The sequence below is a fragment of the Equus quagga genome, chromosome 4 (assembly GCF_021613505.1).
Source record: "Equus quagga isolate Etosha38 chromosome 4, UCLA_HA_Equagga_1.0, whole genome shotgun sequence".
In the NCBI taxonomy this organism is placed as follows: domain Eukaryota; kingdom Metazoa; phylum Chordata; class Mammalia; order Perissodactyla; family Equidae; genus Equus; species Equus quagga.
Window position 1 is genome coordinate 93,736,017 of NC_060270.1, and position 26,673 is coordinate 93,762,689.

Here is a 26,673-nt window from a genome sequence, read left to right on the forward strand (position 1 = left end):
TAAAGCAGAAAGAGACAGAGCTGCTCCAAAGGGAAGAGTGGTAAGCATCCTCCCCAGTTGGGGCTCATCTTACTTCCTACCAAGTCCCTGAGAAGCCCTGAAGGTTAGAGTTTGCAGATCGCTGGATAACTTCTGCAGCATTGCGAATCTGAATTTTTCGCTTAGAAAGCTGATCTTGCGGCACACATGATAAAAACAGAACTGAGATATTTTCATTGAACACTGCAAATAAGAGGTTAGGCTATCCTTTGGTTTCCAAGTCATGAGAGCAGAGTTCAGCACAGCTCCGAGAGCGGTCCTGGGGTTGATGTCTAATAGAGCTACCTTGGTCGGAAAACCAATTAATGTGTCTTGGTTCTGTGGGCAAGTCTACAGAGGTTGTGTAAATCACCGCCCTGGGCTCTTCTCTGTGTATTTATTTTCTTAAGGTCGAAAGAAGGTAGAGTCCAAAGTACCTTTATGCCTGAGCGTCAAAGTCAATCTGCCTGGAACCGGGTCCTGTGGCATAAACACTTTTACAGCTGAGTCGTTTGATTATTAGATTTAAAACCTTATATCACCAACCAACAGAAGGTCTCTATAAAATAGGAGGCATAGCAACAAAGGAAGACAACTGGGAATAGGAATACATGCAGGTGGCGCATCTGGTCCAGCAGATAGGCAAATCGAACTGGAGATGCCCATTTGGGATTATCCTGACACCCTGAACACCCCTGCTTCCCTTCACTCTGCCCTAGTATTTTTTAAATTCAATCGTTAGTCTACTTCTACCCACTTTCCCCACCTAAGGTTATTCTCTCCTCCCTACTCCAAACACTATTTTCTATTCTCAGGACTCCCAGCATGGAATCAAAATGTGTCCTATCTGGGCATGTCCAATAGTGAAAATATTTCCAGACCCTGGGACAAGCTGGAGCAATTTTTCTCGCTCACTTTTCTTAACCATACTCTCTCTGCTATACACCATTCAGGGTTGTACTTTCTTGAAAGTTGACAGTTAAAATATTTAACGATGGGAATAATACGGGCACCCATGGCCCTACTAGTACTTACCAAGTGAACGTCAGTCCATCATTTATGATATACACTACTACAGTCTTTGATATGAACACTTTGAATCCTCAATAAAACAACAAGTTCCCAGATTCAAGGAAATCGGGTAAAATGACAGTTTCTAATATATTTGTAGCTATGCCACAGTTAAAGACATCTAGGTGGATTTGTTCTCTTTTAAATAATTGTTATAGCAGATTATTTATTATAAGGATTCAATATATATTTAATTAGTACCTACTACTCTCTATTTTTAGCTCTCATATTATTCCCACATACCTCACCACACTTAAAAATACCTGTAAACATACACCAGATAAAATCCATATGATAAAATCAGAAATTAATTTTATTCCTAAAAGTCAAACATCTTACTCAAAAGGTTGACCAACTCCTGCCGATTGAGTGTCTCACTCAGGCACTTGATCTTTTCTAACAGAAGCTATACTAACATAAAATTTCTCTTTTGCATGTACCTGCTTCCATTTCTGGGACAAAGAATTATAATATAATCATGAAGAAAGGAAGCTTTAAGACATTTCCTTCCAGAATAAATCAAATCAGACTTAATTTAAAGGTAGGTACATTTTATTTTAAGGACTTTTTATGAGGGAAAAATAAGTCATTAATTTTGATAGTTTGTAGTCTAAGTAAATATACAAACAAGGCTCCCCATGTATTATTTACGTTTTGTGTGTGTGTTGAATTTAATTGTAGAATTAACCTTTTATAAAGTGTTTAAACCAGGAAATTATTTTAGCTAGCCAGAAAGACCAATGTTATGTTTTTCCTTTTGTCTAGTTATAGTCAATAACCAATTAGCTAAAGCTAGATTGTTCACATTCTGGATTATTCATGGAAAATCCCATTTTTAGCTTTGAAAAGTCCTTTTAAGCTAAAAAAAATAAATTTCAATATAACTTTGAATGTTCTTTTTATAGTAAAGATGAATAAAAAGAGGTCAGTTTCTTCAGACTGATCTCCCCTCAGTAAGATAGATTAACTCAGGTTTGGAAACGTGATATTAGTGGTTCGCCTAAGGCTCCTGGGAGAAAGGGACTACATCTTACATGACATTGATTTAGAAAGCAGAATGCCAACTTCTTAATTTACCACCATAGGATATTCCCTCTGGAAATGGTCACCAGGAGACGAAGTCACAAATCAGAAAGATGTTAATGACCCTAGAACTAGGGGGAAAACAGTCCTGGTTAGCTTAATGTATGGAAATTAATCTAAAGTATGGAAACTAATCTAAAGCAGTGATTCTTAAGCTTTAGCTTGCATCAGAATCACCTAGAGGGCTTGTTAAAACAGATTGCTGGACCCCACTGCTAGCGTTTCCAAATCCTTGCGTGTGTAATAAGACCTAAAAATTTGCATTTTTACAACTTCCCAGGTGATGATGACACTGCTGGTCCCAGGCGCATAGTCAAGGGAACCAATGAATCATCCTTGCCCACTGATGGATATATTTGTCTGTATAACTAGTATTGGTGTTTAGAGCTAAAGTCCATCCTCCCCTGAACAATGGTGGATTCACAAATTTTTACTCTCCAGGCGAGGAATTCTTTATCAGTCAACTACGGGACAGCTATAGCTCACATTGTAATTCTCAAAAAGTTTATGTATACTACTTGTGCTTTAGATTAAAGCCTTCCCGATGAAATCGTTTGGAAGCGTGCTATTTTCTCTTTTAAAAGCAGGTTTACAATAGATGTCTTAAACGTACTACTTTAGAAGGTTGTTAATCCTATACACCGAACAATGATTTTTGTTAGTTTCTGCTTCAGTCTTCAACATTTGACAAATTTCAAGATCTGAAGATGCCACTTGGATCAGTAAGCGTTACATTGACCTAAAAGTAAAAAAAAAAAAAAAAAAAAAAAATTGATCTATAGAAGCCTTGACCACAAGGTTTATTTTTTCATATAATAAGAAATCTGAATTGAAGCAGTCCAGAGCTGCTGCAGCTTTTCGAGCGTGCTGTCAATGACCTCGACTCTTGCTTCTTGCTCTGCCATCCCTTGTATGTTGGATTTAGTCCTCTTGCTTATTGCCTCATTGTAAAAAGATGCATGCTGCATCTTCAGTCTCATGTCATTATTCTAAGCAGAAAGAACAACAAAGTCAGGAGGAAGGGAAAGTACCTATATCAGAAACTGAAAAGCTTACCATGAAACTCAATTTAAATTTCCTTGGCTGGCACTATGAAAAATGACCTCCCCTAGTTGTTCAGAAAGGTGAGACTTTTTAGCTGGATACATAACTGTCCCTCTCCCCATCAAACTGGTGCTCCATTAGGAAAGATAAGGGGAAGAGCTCATTTACCGATATGTGTTCCACTGCCATATTTGAATATCACATCCCCATCCAAGAGCTCAGCTCTCACTACAATAAAGGATGTCAGAACAGTCCTGGAAATCTTCAGCCCAGACGCAAGATCACCAGATCAGGTCATAAAGAAAGCAAGCAAACACTCTTTTCTTCTTTTGCAAGAACTGCAAATTCCACCAAATAATTAGCGTGAAATATCACTGTCACTAGCGATACCCAAAGTGTTAGAGATCTGTGAACACATCTATGAATAAGAGTATTCTCATCAAATATTCCTCTAGCAGCCCAAGGGCCCACGTTCCACAGGTAGGCAGGACTCTAGAAAGGATGTTTCAGTCATTTCCATTATTTATTGCATGCTACGGCATTACACTGGCTAATAAAGGGTTACAAAATTAAATAAGACATCATCCCTGACCTCAAGGAACTAGAGACTAATTTGTGAATGATCAGAGTAGGAAGAAAGAGGCAATGACACACTGGATCTTGTTTCTTTTACATCCATTTCTTCTCCAGCTACACAGGGCAGCTGATCTCTGTATAAAGTAACCAAACGTAGTACGGTCGTGAATGAACAGAATTTCTGGTCTCTTCCAGATGGTAGTCCACACAACGTGTTAGTCCTTTCCTGTCACCTTCGTGAGGCCAGGGCTGCGCATCCCTCCTCTCTCTCTCCAACCCCCTACAGTTCTAGCCCTGCATCCTGAACACCATGAGTGTTCAATAAATGTTTGCTATATGTATAAATGGCTGATAATTCAAAGGCCACCTTGGGTGCAATGACTGCTGGCTGGTTATCGCTGAATGAGATATTCCCTACTGCAGTCCGTTCCAAAATAGGATTAGAAACAGCCTCCATGGGCACACCAGAGGACCATAGCCAAGAGAATCTTGGCCCTGACTTCAGCATTCAGCATCACTGGGACCTTGCCTTGGAAACCCGACAGAGAATCCACACCAAGAGTGGAGCCAAGCCATTGTCTGATGAGGCCCTCAAGGATGCAGGAGGAAGGAGTGCCAGGTTGGCTCAGCTGTTTGGATCCCTTCAAACCATCCCCTCCTTGATTTGTCAGGTTAATCACAGCTGCCTAAATCCTCCTAAAACTTGGAAATTCAAGAACTGTAGCACTGTTCCATTATCCCATTAGGGACACATCTTACTCCTATTTTTGTTACAGCAAGCAGATAGACGTGCCTATTCATCACCCTTAAAAAGTGCTAATCAAGGTCTGGACACTCATCTCAATTCCTTTCCTTACCTTGAGAGTGAGCATAAAACTGCAATTCCCAGCTATCACCGTGATCTAATTCCTTCAGGCTTCAGAGGGTTCGGTGGCTTGCCTCCTCCTAAATGAGGATAGAGGTCTTCTTAATTCTCTTTTCTGGACACTTTATATTCACCTAGGCACATATCTTGCAGCATTCCTGCAATTCATGCTGGCCTCAACATGTCTGTTTTGTGCCTAGGCAGACATTTGACATTCATGTTGGTGGCTCAGAATCTAAGCCCTTTCTACATTTGCTGCATTCCTATCTGAAGAGCTTGCTATCAAAGCTAAAAACACTAGGTACTTGCTTTCCTAGCATTATTTATAACTAGGCTCAAACTTGTAACCAATTAAAAAGAGATGCATCCACGCTGGACTGGACTCAGGATCTAAGGACTCAAGCAAGAAAGGATAAAGGGATCTCTCTCTCTCTGTCTCTCTCTCCCTCTCCCTCTTTCTCTCTCTCTCTTCCTATGCAGTGGCAGCAGGAAACAGTAGCTACAAGGTTGAAACCTTGACACAACAGTGGTGTCTGCGTTGGTTGTGTTAAAATCACTTTCCTAGTACAGAAGTGGTACACACGTCTGTATCTATGTCTTAGTGATGGCTGAAGACCACTTCTCATGCATTGTTTGGGATGTTGATTCTGGCAGCTTTGCCTCTGGCTTGGCACGGCAGCCCTCCCAAGGATTCTGTAATTTCTCCCCACATCTTTTTGATAAATTCTTTTTCTCCTTAATCACTCAAAGTTGATGTCTATTATTTGCAACTGAGAGCTCTAACTAATGCAATAAATTTCCTATAAAACTGACACTTTTCACCAAAATCTCCTCTCATAATAGTAATTGTTTTGGACCTCTATGCGCTAAGTCTAAATCTTTATTCAGGGTACAACTTTCAGGCACCCAGACAGGCACATTGAGAAGGTACAAATGAAGGCCAAGCTCATCCAGCTAGTAAATGCCAGACCTGAGACGTCGATCCAAGTTTTTTGACTCCAGATCAAGTACTCTTTTTTTTATTCTGTTTTTCTCAGCACAAATAACCAAATCCCTCTTGCGTTGTCAAGCCAGCTTAAGTAAGTGCTGTATTTTACATTTTCTTGAAATAATTTTAATATTATATTAAAAGTATGATCTACACATCCTCACCCAACGAAAGCCTGGCATGTTGTTTCTCATTGTCACACAGTGTAGATCATCACTAATAACACAGTTTTGCAGACCACTCAAGGTAAAGCTTGCACTAAATCTATGAAACCTTTATCCTACTCACAGCTAATTGGCCACTCTGCAGTGTGCATATCTGTTCCCACCCATGGAGTTGTATTTTTGTCAAGAATCAGTTGTGTTAGTTCTGAAACCTGTTCATGAAAATTCTACTTGTTATTGCAATTCCAGAATTTAATAAAATATTCAGAAAAACCAATGAAATACTAATATAAAGGGAATTTATGGCTTTGAACAGATTCAATAGAGGCAAACGATGAGAAATTAGGAGGTTTATAAACATAAAACTGCAAAAAGTCATAGAAGTGTAGGAAGATTCTGTTCTCAGAATGCTTTCCAACTATATTTAAGTTCTCAATCTAATTTAAAGATATTGACACTGGAAATTGTGGCAGATGCATTGTGGAGATGGTTTATGTAAGACAGAAAAACAGACATTCCAATCAGCAGAACAGTACTTAAAAGAATGCCCTCACCTCATACCAAAAGATTGAAGGATGAGTATGCATATGCATGTTTTAAAGTCTATTTGCCATGAATTGTGTAAGTTATCATGCATCCTCTTTTATGACTCTCCACTTTCAGCTGACTTTGTTGATTAACTGACCACCTCCTGGGTCTGTTCACATCAGACAGGAGGCCAGTACTGTAATTCTATTGATGGTCACTCCTGGCAGAAAAACTCACATATTCTGGGCAATGTAGTTATGGGACAGGCTTGATTATCTGTGGTCTGTGTCAGCATGCTGTTGAACTAGAGTTTTAGATCATTTCTGCTGTATAAGCCAGCTTCCATGACGTAGACTGTTCCTCCTGTTCATAAAACAGAGAACTGGGTATTTAGTGCTTGCAGTAGAATTCCCAGAGACTTAGCTCTCCTAAAAAATTCATTTATGTTTTGTCTTATGCAAGAAGTTAGTCCTGAGAAAACACTAAGAGATGTGAAGTTTTACATCCAAATCAGTCCAAATGTGCCAGGTTATAATCTAGAATTTAAGAGTGGCAACTTTTATGATCTTCTATAGATGATGGTGGAGAGTGGATAGTAACATGCCCAATTTCCCTGCTAGTGACCATTGGTCATACAAATGTATGACAATTCAGATTCTTCCTCCAACATAATAATGCATCCATTCTTTCATATTCAGAAGTTATTAATTGAGCACTTACTGTTACGGATTGAATGTTATGTCCCCTCCAAATTCATATGTTGAAGCCCTAATCCCCAGAATGATGGTATTCAGAGGTGGGGTCTTTGGGAGGTAATTAAGTTTAAATGATGTCATGAGGGTAGAGCCCCATGATGACATTAGTGCCTTTATAAGAAGAGGAAGAAACATGAGATCCCCTCCTCACTCTCTCACACTCACTTTCTCTCTTGCTCTCTCTCTCTCTCTCCATGAGCACACACCAAGGAAAGGCCATGTGAGCACAGAGTGAGAAGGTGACTGTCATCAAGCCAGGAAACGAGACCTCACCAGACACTGAATCTGCTGGCACTTGATCTTGGACTTCCCAGCCTCCAGAACTATGAGAAATAAATTTATGTTGTTTAAGCCTCTCAGTCTATGGTATTTTGTTATAACAGCCCAAGAAGATTAAGACACCTACTACGTACCAAAACCTATTCTAAATACTGCATTTACAAGGGTGAACAAAACAAAGTTTTGCTCTCTTGGAAGTTAGATTCTAGTGGAATCACTTCTCCTCCCCACCAGTCTGCAAGCTCCTGGTATGGAACAAATTTTACCTAAATCCTCTTTGTATTTCTAGCACTTAGCACAGTGTCTGGCACAAAGCAAACGTTTAGTGAGTTGAATTAAATAATATTGAATCAAATAAAATGCAATTGCCTGAGAGTAAGATCTCACCAAACTTGGTAGTTACTTTCCTATCATACTAAAGGTTTGGACTTCTCTCTATTTCTCCAAAATTAATTTGAGTGATATAACGACCTTGTTTGAACTATGCCTCAACTGCACATAGACAACCTTATTTCCCAAGGAGGATTTTTTTTTTTTTTTTTTGGCAAAAACAGACTTCTCTTCCGAAAACTGAATTTAAAAAAATTACATCAGGACTTCCAAAACAATTTTTAAATATGACAAGTTTACATACAGGAAACTTAGATCCTGAGAGCGGGTTCCAAAGTAAGCAATACAAGCAGTCAAAAACCAAGATATATAACAACAAGAGAATTTCATCCAATCCCAGGATAAAAGGAATAAGTGTTACATCCCTAAAACTGTGTGTAGACATTCTGAATGTGTGTCCGTGCATCAGCACTAGTCGTTTTATCTTCTCCCTACACTATTGGAACTTAATATTTCAAAATGTTTTAACACAGAAATTTTAATTCAGCAGATATTTGAAGGCATCGTTTGTGCCAGGCATTGTGCTAAAGACTCCAAATGGCTTTAGGATACAGCATCATCCAATTTTCACGCTGATTTCTTCCCTGAAGAAACAGAAACAGATAGATGTTCTCCCTTAAATCTGCTTCCACAGACTAGACTTTTCACTGTCTGTGAGAAGAAAGCTGCCATATAATTCTCAGGACTTGTCTCCCTATCAATCCTAAAAGGAAATTATTATCTTTAAACAGTAGAAGAAAGGTACCTTGCCTCCATGAATTCTGATAGTCTGTTCTGGGGATGTTGTTTTCTGGAGCTGGCAACTGCAATTTGCTTGTATTGACAGTTTCTGAAGAAACCATACCTGGTGAGGCCAAAGAGCAGAAGAAAGTTCTGGTCTACCACACCCTTCCTGCCCTTTCTGGACTCCAGGGCAACTCACCTGGAGGAATGAAGACAACCTTCTCCACATTCCTGGGAGCTCACATAAAGCACTCATCGATGCTTTAGTAAGTAAAGCAAACTGGAATTTTAACAATATTATTAGTGCTATTATTCCTTTTTTTTTTTAAGGTAGGCTTTTTGATGAGGAAGATTGGCCCTGAGCTAACATCTGTTACCAGTCTTCCTCTTTTTTTTCTCCTCAAAGCTCCAATACATAGTTGCATGTCCTAGTTGTAAGTCCTTCTAGCTCTTCCATGTGGGACGCCGCCACAGCATGGCTTCATGATCGGTGTGTAGGTCTGCGCCCAGGATCTGAACCAGCAAACCCCAGGCCACCAAAGCAGAGCATGAGAACTCAACTACTTGGCCACAGGCCTACCCCTGGTGATACTATTGTTAATGCTGGTCTCAAAAACAAAGCAGTAGACCCAGGGACCAGGAGGGAGAGGGAGGGTGCTGAAACTGTCAGGAGGTGACACAACATCAAACATTCAACTGACAAACTGTAGTCTATGATAAATCATCTAGATCTTCCAAAGATGTAAAAATAAAATACACTGATCTTCAGAAATGTCTCCTTCAAACAGAGATTCATGTAGCCCTGGCAGCAGTAAAGCCTAATGGTCTGGGGGAAGATTGAGGTGGAGTGGAGTCGATTTTAAGTTTCTTTAATTGATGTAATAATCATCAAGAGGATAAATAGAGAAAAGTGAAACAATATATTTATCAGAAAAACTGAGAATACGGGATCTCAGAATAAACTCTGAGACATAGATGTCTGTTTCCCTGAGCCTTTAGATGGCTCATCCAGTTTGTGCCTTTCAGAAACAAAACACCAAAAAGTGAAAATTATTCACACCCTCCGGACGATTGCCAGCCCATCTCTAAAGTCCCTCACTTTGGGAAGCTAAGCATATGGACAAAGAGAAAGCAAACGGTGTTTGGTTAAATGCTTCTTCAAAAAAATTGAAGGTGGTTTTCCCATTGTGCTCTTTTTCCTCCCTCTAGGCACAGCTTCTCCTGGATGGAGCTATGTTATACAACTGCACTTGCAGTGAGCCGATAATCGGCTGGCCCCAAAGGAGTTCTTGGCATACCAGGAGAATATGTTACTAGATGGGCCCCAAAAGAGGAGCATCTGGTTGCCCTAAGTGTAATGCTTGCGGCAGAGAAATCACCATAAATAGCTTTAACAGAGACCAAATGTGTCCGCTTCAATCCAGGGTTTTATCACCCACCAAGGGAATTTATCGGGGTGAAGGGAGAGGGGGAGTGAAGTCATTTTAGCAGGGCATGGTTCATAACTCTTTTATTAGGACCAACAGGTCAGAATCTTTAATAGCTGTGAGACGGAAAGTTAAAGTCCTTGTTTTCCAGGCACATTTAAGGAATGAAAACAGAGAAAATGGAGAAAGAAGAAAACTAGTCCTTCCAAAGGCTAGGGGAAGAGGAGCAATTGTATTTAAAAGGTGATTTGGAGAATTAGAGAAGGTTATATGTGCTTTTTTGGCTTAATTGAAATGTGCTTTGGTCGGGGAAAAAATCATAACTAAAATTTCCCTAGGTGTACAATATTCTGATCCTGGTGAATTCGGGATTTTCTTACCCTGTCTCCAAAGAAATGAATTGAGAATTCTAGTCTTAGGAGAATTATCAAGTACTAAAAGTGAAATAGCAAGCTTATTCATAGGAGGAATATAACCATCAAACACACTGGTTTGCTGCAAATTAACAGAAAACACAAAAAAAGTAGGTAATTGAAGTACATGTCTGCTCACAAAGTGCACGCATACTTAAGAAATATTGATTTTACTACTCAGCCATAAAAAAAGACAAAACTGTCCCATTTGCAACAACATGGATGGTCCTTGAGGGTTTTATGTTAAGTGAAATAAGCCAGAGAAAGACGAACACCATATGATTTCACTCACATGTGGAAGATAAACAAACACATGGACAAATGGAACAGATTAGTGGTTACCAGAGGGGAGGGAGTTGGGGAGTGTATGAAAGGGGTAAAGGGGCAAATATGTATGGTGATGGATAAAAATTAGACTATTGGGGGTGAGCATGACGCAGTCTACACAGAAACTGATAAATGATAATGTACACCTGAAATTTCCCAATGTTATAAACCATTATGACCTCAATAAATTTTTTTAAACAATTATTTATTTTATTTGCATGGTAATATGCAGACTTGTGGCATGGATAAAGCACACTTTAGTATATTGTAAAAGGTACATCTCACTCTATTTCTGAGGAGGTCAGAGGAACACCATACATAAAAATCAGTGGATTGAATTCTGGTGAAATACAATCTCAAAGGGAAATTCAGGCATCCCGTGGGGAACCTACAGGATCAACTAAATTGCTGGCATTTGTCCTTGTCAGGATGGCAGAAAACACCAATATGCTGCTCCTGTTAGAGACTGCCCAGTGTCCTAACACCAGTAGAATCTTCTTGCTTTGGAAAATTATTCTGAACTTGGACAAGAAATTCGACCACAGAGACCACTGCACTCCCCTCTCTACCTCCTTAGGTGATTGTTTTAACTGCTCTGAATCCACTCTCCAAAGAAGTCCTTACTTGTTAGATGTCTTTTGGACCAAGTTGTATGTACTTCACCCTAAATAATGTTGGCTAAGTGGAATAATAAAAAATAAACAAGGCCTGGCATATGGGTAAAACTGAGGCTTCTATCTTATTCTGTCTTCCAAACTATTCCTTTCAGATCTAATTGTGTGCAGCAAATTAAATCAGAAATGCTGCAATCCCACCATTCTTATAATGAAAGAGCTACCTGCCATCTTCAACAGCACGTTACAGCATGCAAACAACCCGAACCTTACTGCAGATGATTGATTGAGACACTGAAGGCATCAAAATCCTATAATTGAGCTGTCTGAACAATATCAAACACTCACAAAGATGTGGTGAGGAAAGACCTCAGACCTATCTCATCCCAAATAAACCCTGTTCAATTGGGATCACCAGCCTCCTTACCTTTTTCTCACCCTGTAACCCATGACATCAACCACTATGAAGTCTTATCTTTCCCTTGCCCAAGCAGAATTGTTTGACTTAACAAAGGGCCAATACCTTGACCAGTACACTGTATACACTCTTTATATTTTCTATTGTTGAACACATGCCTCCAACATCTTTTGACTCTGGAAGCTGCCTTTGGTCTCTGCGCCAAACCTGCATTTGTTGAATAACAATTACCAAACCCGCGTTTGTTGAATAACAACTCAGCAAGGCTCTCTGACCTCTACCACATCTGACATTTTTCCCTCTGGGTCATCTTGCTGTCCTTCATCGCAGATGTCGACTATAATTCATCCCTTTTGCTAAAGCCACAGAAAGACAGTTCTCTCGAAAGCCGACGCCAGCACCCTGAGCTGATTGAGGTTGTATAAACTGCTGCCCAGCATCCACCTCCTTCCTCCCCTCCTCCTCTCCGAGCTGCCAGTCAAGAGCAGGAGCTCTTTTAGCGCCTGCATGTTTCTACTTATAATAAAGTAATTACAGTGAATGCTGCTTTTGTTAAAGTGAAGCCAATCTTAGCCCCACAGTTCCAACTTGGCTTTGACGACATGTCTTCATCTAAGAATGACAGTCTCTGAAGGGGGTTCTTATCACCTTGGAAGGGGCATATGGAAGGGGCACACTGGGGGTGACAGAAGTGTTCTATAACTTTGTTAGGGTGGTGGTTACCCGAATATATATGTTTGTCAATGAATTCTACTTAAAATGATGCATTTTATTGCATAAAAAGTATACTTCAAAAAGGTGATTGTAAAAAAATAACTATAGATAGATACATAGATATAGATGATAGATAGTTGGATGATGGATAGATGATAGATGGATAGATTGATAGATAGATAGACAGACAGACAGATAGACAGATAGATAAATAAAATGAAGCATCAGCTGACTACAAAACCAAACTTGCCCAAGTGACAAATCGTTCTCAATTTTCTAATTTTATACCCAGGATCAAATTCCCTAAACTAAATATAATTTGGAGTTTTTATTTCAGTCATAAATTGTGAATGCAAAATTCTAAAAGGCCAGCATGTCCTCTAAGCCCTGACCAGTGTTTGGTCAGACAGCATGAGTTATTACCTTGACGCACTATAGGAAAAGCAAGCAACCTAATTTCCCCTATGTAGACATGCTGGAGGCAAGAAACTTGATTTCAACAGAGAATTTCCAGGAATCAGTATCCTCCACAATTCTCACTTCCCGCAGCTAGGGAGGGATTCCAAACTTACAGGCAGGAAGTTAAAAGACATGTGAAGAAAATTCTCAAATATAATGTTTATAGAGCAAAATAACATTTGTTTTCTTCATCGTGAAAGGATATCTTGACGATGCGAGCCAACCTCAGCTGCTGCTTATAAATCAAAATAACCCTTTCATTTTTACCTAACAAAAAAGAGACAGGGGAAGAGAACAATGTTATGAGGTGGCATTCTCACCTCGTAGGAATACTAAAAGGAATGCCATTGGTGAGAAAATGTGCAAGGTATATACATCCCATGGTTAGAAGTAACAGGGCGCACAATTAAGTACAATGTTGGGAAGGAATGATTCTTCTGTGACAAGGTTGAATTGTTCAATATCAGTCCTGGGAAGAACTAATATGAACAAAGCAAAAATAAAGATCTGGAATGGGGTACAGTTTCTGAATATCAGATATTACAGAGTGAAGGAAAAATACCATAAGATATTCTATGTATGATCAATCCTTAATTATCCAACTTTGTCAAGTGATATATAGCAATGCACATAAATTCCAAGATACTAGTTAATTTTTTAAAAAATTGTATTTAGTTTTAGAGGACAGTGACACACAGGGACTCCTACACACGCACACACACACACATTTGCACGCCCCTGGTCTGCACATTCTTCATACTCCATTGTATTGTTCACATCATGGATTCCAGCTGAAGGAGGGAGTCGAAAGAAACCAGGCAACAAAAGATGTGCATACATGTTTCGTGAGAATTTTCGCCGTGTTCTTAGGACAGACGTTGACAAATGACTTTAAAGTAGCTCAGAGAGAGAGACATCATTCCTTGAAAACGATGCCCCCTTGCTCATACTAGCTGAGATATTATAACATTTATTTTGATTTAGCTAGCTGGCAGCTTCCCAGCCGTAAATGAGGAAGCATTTCTAAATCAGTTGCACTAAGTCTTCATCAAGGCATTTCTTGACCGTTCAAGGGACTGCTGCCTAACCAGGGAAGTCGAGAGAATCAATCTAATCAACTACTCTACATCCTTTCAAAGGTTTTTTAAAAAGCACTTCTGAATGTTAGCACTTAAATAAGTAGCCCAAACATTTGGAAATATACACCTATCTTCCTAGAGATACTTAACTGCCTAATTGATATGCCCATAGTATAAGTGCCTAAGTACTAATATGAGCCAGGCATGGTACAAAGCATTCTGCATACATCAACTCCCACCAGCTCCACGAGGTAGGTATTGTTATATGCTCATATAGCAGACAAAGGAACTGTGGTTTATAGAGGATAAGCAATGGGCACAAATTCACAGGACTAATAAGGGAGGGAGGCAGGATTCAAACTCAGGTCTGCCTGGAACCTGAGTTCATGCAACTGCAGAGAACAAAACTGCCTCTTGGTGCTCAATGGGATACCCATCTATTTAGTACATTAAGAACACCCAAAGCTGAAACCTCATATGCATGGAAAAGAAATATTGTATACTGCATTTTTTTCATTACAGAATCTGGTGAGTCAAGGTGATTGAGAACACAGACTACGTACCCAGATCACTTGGTTTCAAATTCCACCTCTGTCACCTGCTAGCTGTGTGAACTTGGGCAAGTTACTTAACCTCTCTGTGCTTCCATTTCTTCATCTGTAAAATGAGGATAAAATAATACCACAACACATAAGATTTTTATAAGGGTTACATTTTTGTGTGATACGTATTGTGAGAATTTCTTTCAAAAGGAAATTTTCTTTTTTTCTTTTTTTAGCAGTCTGTCCCAATCCTACTTTTCTTTGTTTTTTTTTTTCTTAATTTTCTTTTCTTTAAATTCTTTTATTGAGATCATGTTGGCTTATAACATTGTATGAACTTCAGGTGTAGATTACTGTATATCAGTTTCTGTATAGACCGCATCATGTTCACCACCAAGTCTAGTTTTTATCTGTCACTATACATATGTGCCCCTTTACTCCTTTCATTCTCCTCCCCACCCCTTCCCCTCTAGTAACCACTAATCTGTTCACTTTGCCCATGTGTCTGTTTATTTTCTACACATGAGTGAAATCATACAGTGTTTGTCTTTGTCTGGCTTATTTTGCTTAACATAATACTCTCAAGGTCCATCCTTGTTGTCACAAATGGCATGATTTTATCCTTTTTTATGGCTGAGTAGTATTCTATTGTGTATATATACCTCATCTTCTTTAACCATTCATCAGTCGATGGGCATTTGGGTTGCTTCCACATCTTGGCTATAGCGAATGAGGTTGTGATAAACAAAGGGGTGCATAAATCGCTTTGTATTGTTGATTTCATGTTCTCTGGATAGATACCCAGTAGTGGGATAGCTGGATCATATGATATTTCTATTTTTAATTTTTTGAGAAATCTCCATGCTGTTTTCCATAGTGGCTGCACCAGTTTGCATTCCCACCAGTAGTGTATGAGGGTTCCCTCTTCTCCACTGCCTCTCCAACATTTGTTGCTTTTTGTCTTGTTAATTATAGCCATTCTGATAAAAGGTATTTATCTTTTTGAGATGCATACTGAACTATTTAGAGAAAAATGTTTACAATATTAAGATAGTGGGATTAGAAGTCTATAGACAAACAAAACTGGCCGTGAGAGAATGATGGTTAAAAATGAATTATGAGTATGTGGAGTTCATATACTCTACATACACAGGTCCTCCTGTTTGTGTTTGGAATTTTTCATAATAAAAAGTTTTTCTAGAATAGTTTATGTAAAACATTGAAAATTCTACCTGGTACATAGTAAGCACATACAACAGCTAATATTATTATAGAGAGAGTTACCTTTAGCCTCTTTTTTATTTCTAGTACATAAAGAGAAGTAAGCAATAAGAAATGTTTTTCCACATCTCTAGTTGGCTTAGAAGAAAGGTTAACTGAAGCCATCCAGTGAACAGTTATTAGAGAAAATGGAAGAATAACCCATCACTCGTCTAAGTGTTGAGGTGAAGAATCTTATTTAGTGTTGAGATTCTAGGTGTAAAAGATTCCAGGTCATGAGAAAAAAACTTAAAATTGAGGTTTACATACATCATCTAAGTGGCATTGTATAGTAGAAAGAGAATAAGATGTGAGTCAAATAAAAGTAGTAATAATAATGATAGCTCATATGTATTGAGGAGATAGTGTGTGTGAGGTACTGTCACAAGTGGTTTCACATTTATTACATCATTTAATCCTCTCAACCACTCAACCTATGAAGACAATAATAATTATCTCCATTTTATAGGTTGAAAACTTTGGCCAAAAGAAGTTAAGTAACTAAGACCCGCCATGTCAGACTGTGACTGGTGCTATATTTTTCTTCCCCGAACATAACTGGCTCAGGAACTAAGGAGTTCCCAAGTCATTACCACACTGACAAACAAATGATGTGCCCATCCTCACTCAACCAGCTAGTTAACACAGGGGCCAACATAACCCAAGCCGGCAGGCTGACTCCAGAGCCATCACTCACAACCACATCACTGTAGGAGACCTGGCTTCAAGTCCCGACTCCACCTCAGCTTATAATCTTGTGCAAATCGCTTAATTTTAAGCCTATCCTGAGTCATTTCCACTGCTTCACCTTTCTTGGTTCTTTCTGCCTGAAGCTCTAGATGGCACCATTTTGCAGACCTCAGCAGCGCTAGGTTTCAACAACCATCCTGATGAGGCAGTAAAGATCTCAGCAAACTCAGGATGACCACATGGTTGTTGTTAAACATTTCCAGTGATTGCTTGTCAACACATGGCCAAGGCAGTGGCTGTCAACACTGACTGCACGCGAGATTCATCAAGGGAGCTTTAAAAAATTATCAATGCCCCACCCCACTCCCAGCCCAATTAAAGCAGAATCTGCAGAGACGGAGTCTGGGCACTCGAATGTTTTAAAGTTCCCTAGATCATTCTGTTGAACCCAGTGCTGAGAGCTGCTGAGCTAAAACATGGGAGAAATGTATAGTTGAGCACGGAGATGTAATAGAAACCAAATAACCTAAATATTGAAGTAAACATTTCAAAGCAATGTTTCCCCATGTACTACACCCTACCTCTGCACATTTTGAAAATCTTAACTTCGAGGTTAGATGTTAGTATACTATTCATAAATTTATAAGATGTGCATACCTATATATGTACATATATATGGTAAATATGACTGTGTGAGTGCATTGTTTTTACGCTGCTACAGTCCTATAACTCTGCATCAGGTTTCCAGGTAAAATTAACAGCAAAATGTCAGTAGTACTTCCATTCTACCACCATACACAAGTACACACACACACACACACACGCGCACTTCATACTAGTGCTCTATAAGGCTGGAATCTCACCTTTGCATCTTTCTAAGGTTGAAGAACATAAGTTATCTGAGGTGCTGACAAATGAAAATATCTTGACTCTGGTTATGGTCACTGTTAAACCAAGGAGATAAATGCCTTAAAGTCTGCTGGTTTTCTATTATCATTTAAATTGAGACATTTTAATTTTTCTAGCAACTTCTGCTGGATTTTATATAGGCATGTGTCTAATAATTTTTCACACATCAAGCAAAGAATCTAATGTGCACAACTGAAAGAAAAAATAAAGCCATGGTTTTAAGATATCTAAAATAAATTGAACATTCTTTCCACATTTTTCTGGATGACTTACCTCCATAAATTACACTGGTGCGCTATGCCATTTGTTTCCCCCAACTGTTTCTATATGGTGCAATAATTACATGCTTTGTTGAATTCAACAGGGTTATTGAAAGGTGAGGCACACAGAGCAAATATGAGGAAACGTAAAGTAAAAACTGCTGTTTGGTCTCTGTTGGTACATAAATAAAGATAAGTGAGCAGGAATTTCATGGAAAGGAAGGAAGACATCATGATTCTGTTCGGGTTATATTTTACGCAAAGCTCTATGTTAGAAGCGATGCATCGAAGCCACCTTCAAAACTGTAATTTTCTCATGTCTGTTTTCCCTTACTTAAGCAATAGAGAATCACAAAATGATGTTTAGGAACATTTGCTTGAATGCCGTGCTAGTAGCACATAAGCACAAATGGACAATTTATACTATAAAAATTAAAGATAAACACGATCGAATGGTCTGTCCTCATGGACCTGTGAGAAATTTGAATCCAAGCACATCCTTTATAACACTTTCAGTTTTGTCTTAGTATTGTAAATGTTTAAACTTGAGAAGGCTGATAAAGCTTATCCAGTGCAAAAGTCAGTAGGTGCCAACAAAACCTCAGCCACCTATATACTCAGATTCAGCTTCTAAAGCCCTCTCCAACCTCCACTGCTAAAGCAACGAATGGATGCTGCTGTGTACTTCCTTGCACTCTGCACATACTGTGCTTTAGGAGCCACCTTTCAAGGTTGCCGTTGGTGTTCTTTTTCCAGTATCAAAACACGGCATGAGGAAGGAGGGGCAGATGAGAAAGTAAGAAAAAAATACATGATGATTTGCCCTGGCCCTCAGCTCCCCTAGGAAGAGCACGATATACTCCAAATGCATTTATGCTGAATTTCTAAATAGATTCCTGATAGAATAAGAACTAAAATTATCTCATTGCCACACAAAAGCCTTCTGCATTGAAATGTGACAGCTCGTTGCTCGAGCAGCTTGTTGCCAGAAGGATACACACTGTTTCCAGCAGAAAATTGGTTTTGGGAACTCACCCAACAGCCCAGACACAGAACAAACTTCCCTGGCTCTTTCTAACAGGCCAAGGCCATTGGGATTCACCCCTGGTCCGTTCGACAGAGTCTTGAATCTCCTTCAAATTTAAATTTGAACCCAAACTAACTAAACCAGATTATGCCTCAAATGCCAAGGAAGGGCATTGCTTTCTGGGGCATTTCTATTTATTCCACAGAAATTGCTCAGCATTACAGCTTCAGACAGTATTCTTTAATTATGCCCCAGTAGAACTGAATTTAAGCGATCACCTGAGAAAATACATTCCACCATTACTCAAGAATGTGGTTGGCCGCTACTGGGCATGAATGGTTTAACTCTATAAAATATATAAGTCTCCCAAAAGTTCTGTGCCGTTTTTTGCCTTCGTAAAAGCACACCACATGTGTCCTTGGTAGTCAGCATTTGAATATGAAGAGAGAATTCATGATTTGGCAGTGTTTTCAAAGATGGACTCTAAAACTGATTTTTGTTTTTTAAAATTGCACCACCAGATGCGAATTTAACAATCTTTAAGCCTACTCTTCTCATTTTACTGATTGGAAAAAAGGAGACCCAGAGAGGCCGACTGATTTGTTCAAATCATGCAGCCATCTAGGGTAGAACCAGGACAAAATCCAGCTTTCCTGCTTCCTTCGTGGAAACAGGGAAATTAGATGAAAAAATAGAAAATCTAAGTAATGCAGGTTCTCCCATGGGAGACAACGTGTCCTTGCAAGCGACTGTCAAAAGCTGCCAAAGAGACTAGTGACTTTTCTCTGTGAAGAGAAGGAGGTAACTTAAAAAATGAAAGAAGCATGAGAGATCCGTGCTCAAACCCCAGCACCCCGTAAAATGGTTAAGGGTTTTTTAGTTTTATAGACATATATTATTTTAAAGAAAACATGAAACACAAAACCCAAATATAGATCAGATAAATCAGAGGCATAGTTTATTTTTCAAGAACAGAATCTTTCCTTTAGTAAGCTCTTCACTACCATTTTTCCTGAAATAATGACCTCCCGTATGATTAATAAATATTCTATTCAGGCGCTACTTTCAAGGCTATTTCTATTGCATTAAGCAAGGTACATCTCTGTACTGTTGACTCCATTGAATTTTAACTTTCTTTCTGATTGTCACTTAGGAGAAAAACACAAAGTACCAGATGCCCATAAACAGTGGTGAGCTGGTGCCCACTCACAGCAGCTCACAAGGAGCTCTTGTGGACATCTCTGCTCACCTCTGCATTCAGAGGTTAGGGAATCTGATGGTTGATCCTGAGTGGACATGGGGAAGGCATGAAGACAAGCTTGTTTGGGTTCCGCCAGTTGCTTAAAACAAAAAATAAAGGATCACACAGAAAAGGCCCAGGGCTCTGATGGATTCCATGTAGCCTGGATCCTAGGCCTGAGCAGCTTAAATCCCCTCGCAAAGAAAAAGAAAAGGAAAAGACACCTCACTTCGGAATGGGAGTTTAGAGAAGCATTCCCAATGCCTCAAGTTCTGTGCCAGCCACAGAGCCCATGGCCCAGGCAATGAGCCGTACCAACAGGGCAGCAACGGTGATCCAGGGAAGCCAAGACTGCACTGGGCAAGACATGTCTGGGCTCGGTGTCCCAAGGTACACTCATAAAAGAGAGGCGACTAGGGTAGTCTTACAGCTACCACCTGGAAGCAAGAAAGCCTGTGGGAACATATGGGAGAGGACAATTAGTAGGATCAAGTAGGAAAAAATGACACATCTGTACCCCTGGGCTGGTGTCATCAGGAGATGTATCTGTTAAGTGGAGCATAAAGGGTGGGAAAACTAAATGAAAGTTACTGCTGTGGCCTGATCATCCTAGACCTGTCCTCTAACAACCGAACTCCATTCAGCCTAAATTATTTCATCCAAAGCCTTAATGACAGAGCAAATAGCCAAATCAAAAAACATGTCCACCGCCCACCTAGGGTCACTTGTCACTGAGACTGTGTCTGGGAGTAATCACAGGGCTCACAGCATGTTAATGACAATATTAAAGAGGTCCATTATTTCACTCTGGCAAAGAGTAGCAAGGGTTTGTAATTAGCAGAGTCCTGATAAATTCCATACTACCATCTCAATTGGTGCTGACGCGGGGAATAGCACATTTAGGGTCTATTTAGAATCATTATATTCCTTTGTGATCTTTATTTTCCCAAACCATGGGTAAGGGTGAAATGAATCTATTGAACCTGACAATGGCTTATTTGTTATCTCCTGATAAACATAACTGGTCTTGCATTAATTAAAGACACAGCATATGAGTTACCTAACATCCATGTCTATGTCCAAACCATCCAATTATTGTCCTGACACAACTGTCACTTTTCAAAATTCAGAGGATGCACACAAACAAGAACAGGTTAAAATCATGACTGCTATTCAAACTGACGTTCCAACTGGACCAGAGAATTATAATAGACACCTATGTGTGTGTGTGTAATAAACTTGAATAGTTGATTTCATTCATGTAACCAAATATTTCTTTTCTTATAACACAATTCCTGAGGTATGAATAAAAGATTTAACTGAGAATAGGATTCGTTTATCTTTTCATTATTGATATCTTTGGCTCCATTTATATGATTGGGGTCAATAAAAATATTTGTGACAGGAAATATTTAAATTTTATGACATTTATTGGTCCATTGTTTTTTTAAAAACTATTATCTGATACGTTTAGTGTTGGGTTAATGGTGAAATATTTTGGCATTAAGAACAAAAGGAATTTTGCCTAAAGCTTTTCTCATTTGCAAAATGAAATAAAAAATAAAACCCAACATTCTTCTTATTCCATTATCCCGTTATAGGCTCAATCAGCAATAAAAAGTGTCCAGCTGGGTACACGGATTAGGGTCCAATCATAATTTATTCAGTTTGAATCATTCCAATTAATCACCCCGGTTCAATAATTTCCAACTCTTACTTCATTTTGTCCCAGATAGACCCAGCCTAAATGACTGCTCTGGAAGAAAGCCGTGGTTCTACCAGTCAATCAAGAAATTTCCCCTAGAAGATAAAAGGCAAGCAGATCGAATATGGAAATTTACCCAATTCCAAGAAAATTTGTTGTGTCCTGCAATACTTTGGTTTCACACCTGCGCCCATCTAGGCAGGATCAGTCACCCAGTCATTAAACAAAACACCAAATTCTCAAACTATCTGCAAATACATTACAGTTCATTTGGGTAGTTTTTTAAAGAAGGTTTTTATACTATTTTTGTTTTTTAAAAATGATGTATGCTCATTGTAGATAATTCAGAAAGTGTATACAAGGAAAAAGAAAGAAAAAACACAATTGGGGCTGGCCCCATGGCCCAGTGGTTAAGTTCACGCGCTCTGCTGCAGGCAGCCCAGGGTTTCGTTGGCTCGAATCCTGGGTGCGGGCATGGCACTGCTCATCAAACCACGCTGAGGCAGCATCCCACATGTCACAACTAGAAGGACCCACAACGAAGAATATACAACTATGTACCGGGGGGCTTTGGGGAGAAAAAGGAAAAAAAGAAAATCTTAAAAAAAAAGAAAGAAAACGCAATCACCCATATTTTCCTTCTACTTCTAAGAGAGATTTTTGTGAACATTTTGTTCTGTAATCTTTCATTCCTTCCTCTGTGTGTGTGTGTGTGTGTGTGTGTGCGTGCGTGTGTGTGTGTGTGTAAAATGTTCTAGAGATCTGAGTGTTGGAATACCTGCCCACATTATTTGCTTTAGCCACATAAACCTATTTATCTCCATCACACCAAGACCACATCTGGTCTCTATCTTAGCAAATTTGGCGCTCAGAATCCGAAGTTTTGATCTCATGATCTTATTATGCATCTAATGCCCCATAACTATTACTGAATTTTTGGCCTAGATTCTGACCCCTTTCGTTCTCACCCCTCTCCAGGCTTCTAGCCGACGTTTTGTTTCTACCTGTGAGACACGCCAAGTTTACCTTTCACCTGGCCACCTGGTCCTGCCAGGCCCTGTTAGTCACAACTCCTGCCTCCATTTCAACTTTCCCTCTGGTTTCAAACCCTCAGCCCCACCAGGGCTTCCTGCCTACATTCTCTTCCATTCCACCTGGACGTCTTTGCCTCTTGCTAGATCACCTAACATGGCGCTTTTCTTTGTTGGACCTTCCTAGATGGGTCTACCTAGTCTTCTGGTGTCAATCCCGGATGTTGATCTGTCACAACCCTCCACTAAAAGAAACCCACTCTGACTCTTCCTTGATACGTGTAGACAGTCCATTCAGGGCTCTGTTTATTCAGCAGTTGAAGACTGAGGAGATTTCTTACCCACTTCTCTCTAAGATCAGAGTGAAATCACTTTTTTAGAGCAGTATTTTAAGGCAGTCACCTGCCCATTCCATTATGCTAAACTTTATGCAGTTGTAGAACAAGTATAATTTCTGTTCCTAGAAAGCAAGGCATAGGTGCACACAGTTCATCATGTTTATCTCGGATCGGACAGACTGCTGTGTATTTTACAAATGCAGGGAGTTGCGATAATATCCTTCAATGTCAATAATGTTATAACAACTCACTAGACTTAGAAACAATTTATAATTTTCAGTAAGGTGCTCTCTATCTTATTCTGACATTGACGCCTTTGGTCTTGTATTCTTATCTTAAGTCCATGCCCCTACTGTTTTCCCAACTCTAATACTAAAAATTGTCATTATAGCCATTTGGATTTTTGTATAGGAAAACAAATCAATATATAAGCCTAACCCTGATCGCCTGGGAGCTTTTGTTGCTTTATCCTGGTTGGATATAGCCACTTTAAAATCACAGTATAAAGTTATTGTGAAAAATCTAGGAAGACCAAAATTTGGACCTCTCAGGAGTTCTGATTTCTTCTCTGATGCTTAACTCCTCCCTCTGCTGCATTATTCAGAATGCCCAAAGCAGTAATTGGGCAAGAGACAACAAGCCAGGAAACCTCTTACTGAAAGACAAAAAGCAAGGTCCAGGCAGGCAGACCAAGCACTAGCTCCCATCCCCTCTTCCTGTTTAAGGAGTTGCTCCAGGAATCCTCTTCCCTCTCATACATCAAAGTTTCTCCCCCTAATGGATCATTTCCATCAACCTGCAACTTGAGACACAGAATGATGATTCAGCTTCCCTTCTGCCTGCAACAACCCTCCACTTTCAAAACAACACCCAACACACACACACACACACACAGACTCAAGATTACAGACTGTTCAATGCACACCTATCTAGGTGTAAGATAAAAACAATTGGGGAGAGGTTATGAAAATGTTTTCCCTCCTTCCATTCTTCCCTTCCGAACGACAAAATATGAAACAAGTTGGGAAACCACACTGGGGAAAAGAAAAGTAAAAATTGTATTGGGGACACGCCCACTCCTCACTTCCTACTGTAATCCCAAGGGGAGATGGGCTGCCTGAGAGAATCTCTGGGGAAGTGTGAGGGTGATTGTGGATAGAGAGGATTGCCAACCACTTCCATGGTGAGCAGCGGTCCAGTAGGATGCCTGGCGGGGCATGGGAAAAGGGTCAGCAGGGGAAGGAGAAGGAACAAGTTTAGGCAGGCCTGGGGAAGTGTCTCTCTGGTTTCCTAAGCAGCCAAGTCTGATGGACTGGGGATTCCTAAGTTTCTTGTGAACTTAGAGTAGGCACTTGAAAGTGTCTGGCAAGATGATTCAGTTTGCTGGCCTCTTCTCAGAAGAATGAAGAGAACCACACCTGTGAAAATTTGAAAGGAGAGAAAGAGAAGCAGTGGCACCTCCCCTGCAGTATCCTATAAAGGGCACTAGCTGGATACCAAAGATCATCTAATGTGACATACAGAGCCAGCCAACATTGAATGTCATCCATGTCTAGAAACTCAGCTATGGACATCAATAGCTGGACTGCATTAGCATCAGGGTAAGAAATGAGATTAAGGGAGTGGACCAGCCTTTATGTTTCCACTCCACATACCATCCACATAAACGAAATCCCTCTCTTCCATTGCCAGGTGATGGAACCTTGAGCCTCATGAAATAAAAGCAGGACAGTGAGCAGGGGAAAGAGAAGAGTGGAAGAGGAAACTGTGAGCAGCGATGTCAGAAGATAGTACTATGTAAACCGACTGAATATTGACATAAAAGAAACATTCAAAATGTAGTTGACCAAAATACGTGGACGTGACAAGATTGTTTTCCACTGCCAACTGAGAATAGTGGCTTAAAAAGGTTTAAAAATTTCTACTAAAGAAATAGAGCTTTATTTTTTCCCCATCTAATTTGTAATCATTTATCTAACTTGTGATGTCATGTACACGTAGAAATCAGAAGGAAGAGAGCGGACCCATTATGAAAAGGGCTGAGAAATGAGATAATGAATAGAATGGGATCACAATGATCATATCAAGCAGAGGGAATTCACCTGAATTAAGACTATTTTCTAGGTCCAAGCTGAGGCCAAGAGCAGGTTCTCTTCTACCTTAGGATGTATACACCAGGAACACAGACACAGCCACGAGCAAAGGACAAGCAAGGCTTAATGCCTCCTCCCAACTTCTCAAATCTAACGGGAGAGGGAATACCTCTAGCCAAAGAAGAGAGAGAAATCTTTCTCAAAGCTCCAGGCACGATGTAATGATGGTTGAGAAGTCAAGTTGGGGGAGTGGGTGCTGCTTGGCAGCCACATCCTCAGGAAACTGGGTCGTTTATCATCAGTCCAGCCAACAGCAAGTCTTTCCATCAGCAGGACCCAGCAGACACCAGGTAGCCTACTGTCTAATGCTGCTCAGAGAGAGAACTTCTGGTGCCTTTTCCAATAAGGCAGCTGAGTTTAGTCAGACTTACCAGGGGTGGCCAGGCAAATGGGGGGTATCCTAGACGCCTTGAGGGAAGGCAGCTCCCCTAAGCACCCTGGGGGTGGTCAGGCAGACAGAAGCCGAAGTTTCTTAACAGTCAGGGGTTGGGGGAAGACTTTTCAAATGCATAATTAAAAAACAATCATATATTCTTGCTTCAAAAATCAAAGTGAATTTTTTAAGCAACTTGCACCAGCTGACATTATATTTAAGGCCTATGGGCTCCTATTACAATGTAGGAGATGATCTGGAAACCCAAGAAAGGAAATCTCAATTCTTACTAGAATTTGCTTAGACGGGCCTCAGGCCCTTGGAGGATTGTCTAAGAGATCTCTAACCAAGACACCTTGCACTGTCGGCCTAATTTCTTAATACTTCTTTACCGCATATTATAAAATTTTATCACAGTACCAAAGTACTGTTGAGGAAATGGGACTATTTGTGCCAATAGATGTTTATATACAGAAAGGAAACATTTTTAAATTTCTTCTAATTTATTCATAAAAATAATTCTGCCACTAACAGACCCCAGTGTATATGTCAAAATGCAAATGATAATATGTAGTCAAGCATGTGGTCTGAACAGAGAAAAAGAAGCTATACAGATGCTGGCAAGACCAACAAAATAGCTCCATAAATAATCTTAATATTTGTGTTATCTGTATGGCTGCCCAATTACAATTACAAAAAGGCTGAAAGATAACAAATTGTTGAATTCTGTTTTAAAATGACTTAGAATCTTAATCTCCATTGTCACTTGCCAAAATTTCTAAGATGTTTTAACTACACTCCCACTCGGCCTCATTTAGTTTCGTATAAATGTGTTTACCACCACGTTTATAACTTTGAAAATACTGCCTTGTAAATATTTTTTCAACAAGAAGTTTAGCACTCCCCCACCCACTGACTGTGAGAGAGAACAAAACTGTCTTCCTCAAGTTGGATGGAAGAAATATTTCCATATATATCCACAAGTTTTGACAAATGTGGGGAATTTATCTTGCCTCATCCTGAATGGAAATGTGGGGAATTCATCTTGTGCCATTCTGAATGGAAGTTTCTAAATTCCGATTGTGAGAAGCCTGTGAGGGACATTAGCTATTGAGCTTTCAGGGTTGAAACTCAGCCAGCTCTTGTGTGATAGCAATCTTGCTAACCCGTGGATGATTCAGCTAATGCACTTGGAAAAGCTACAGTGAGA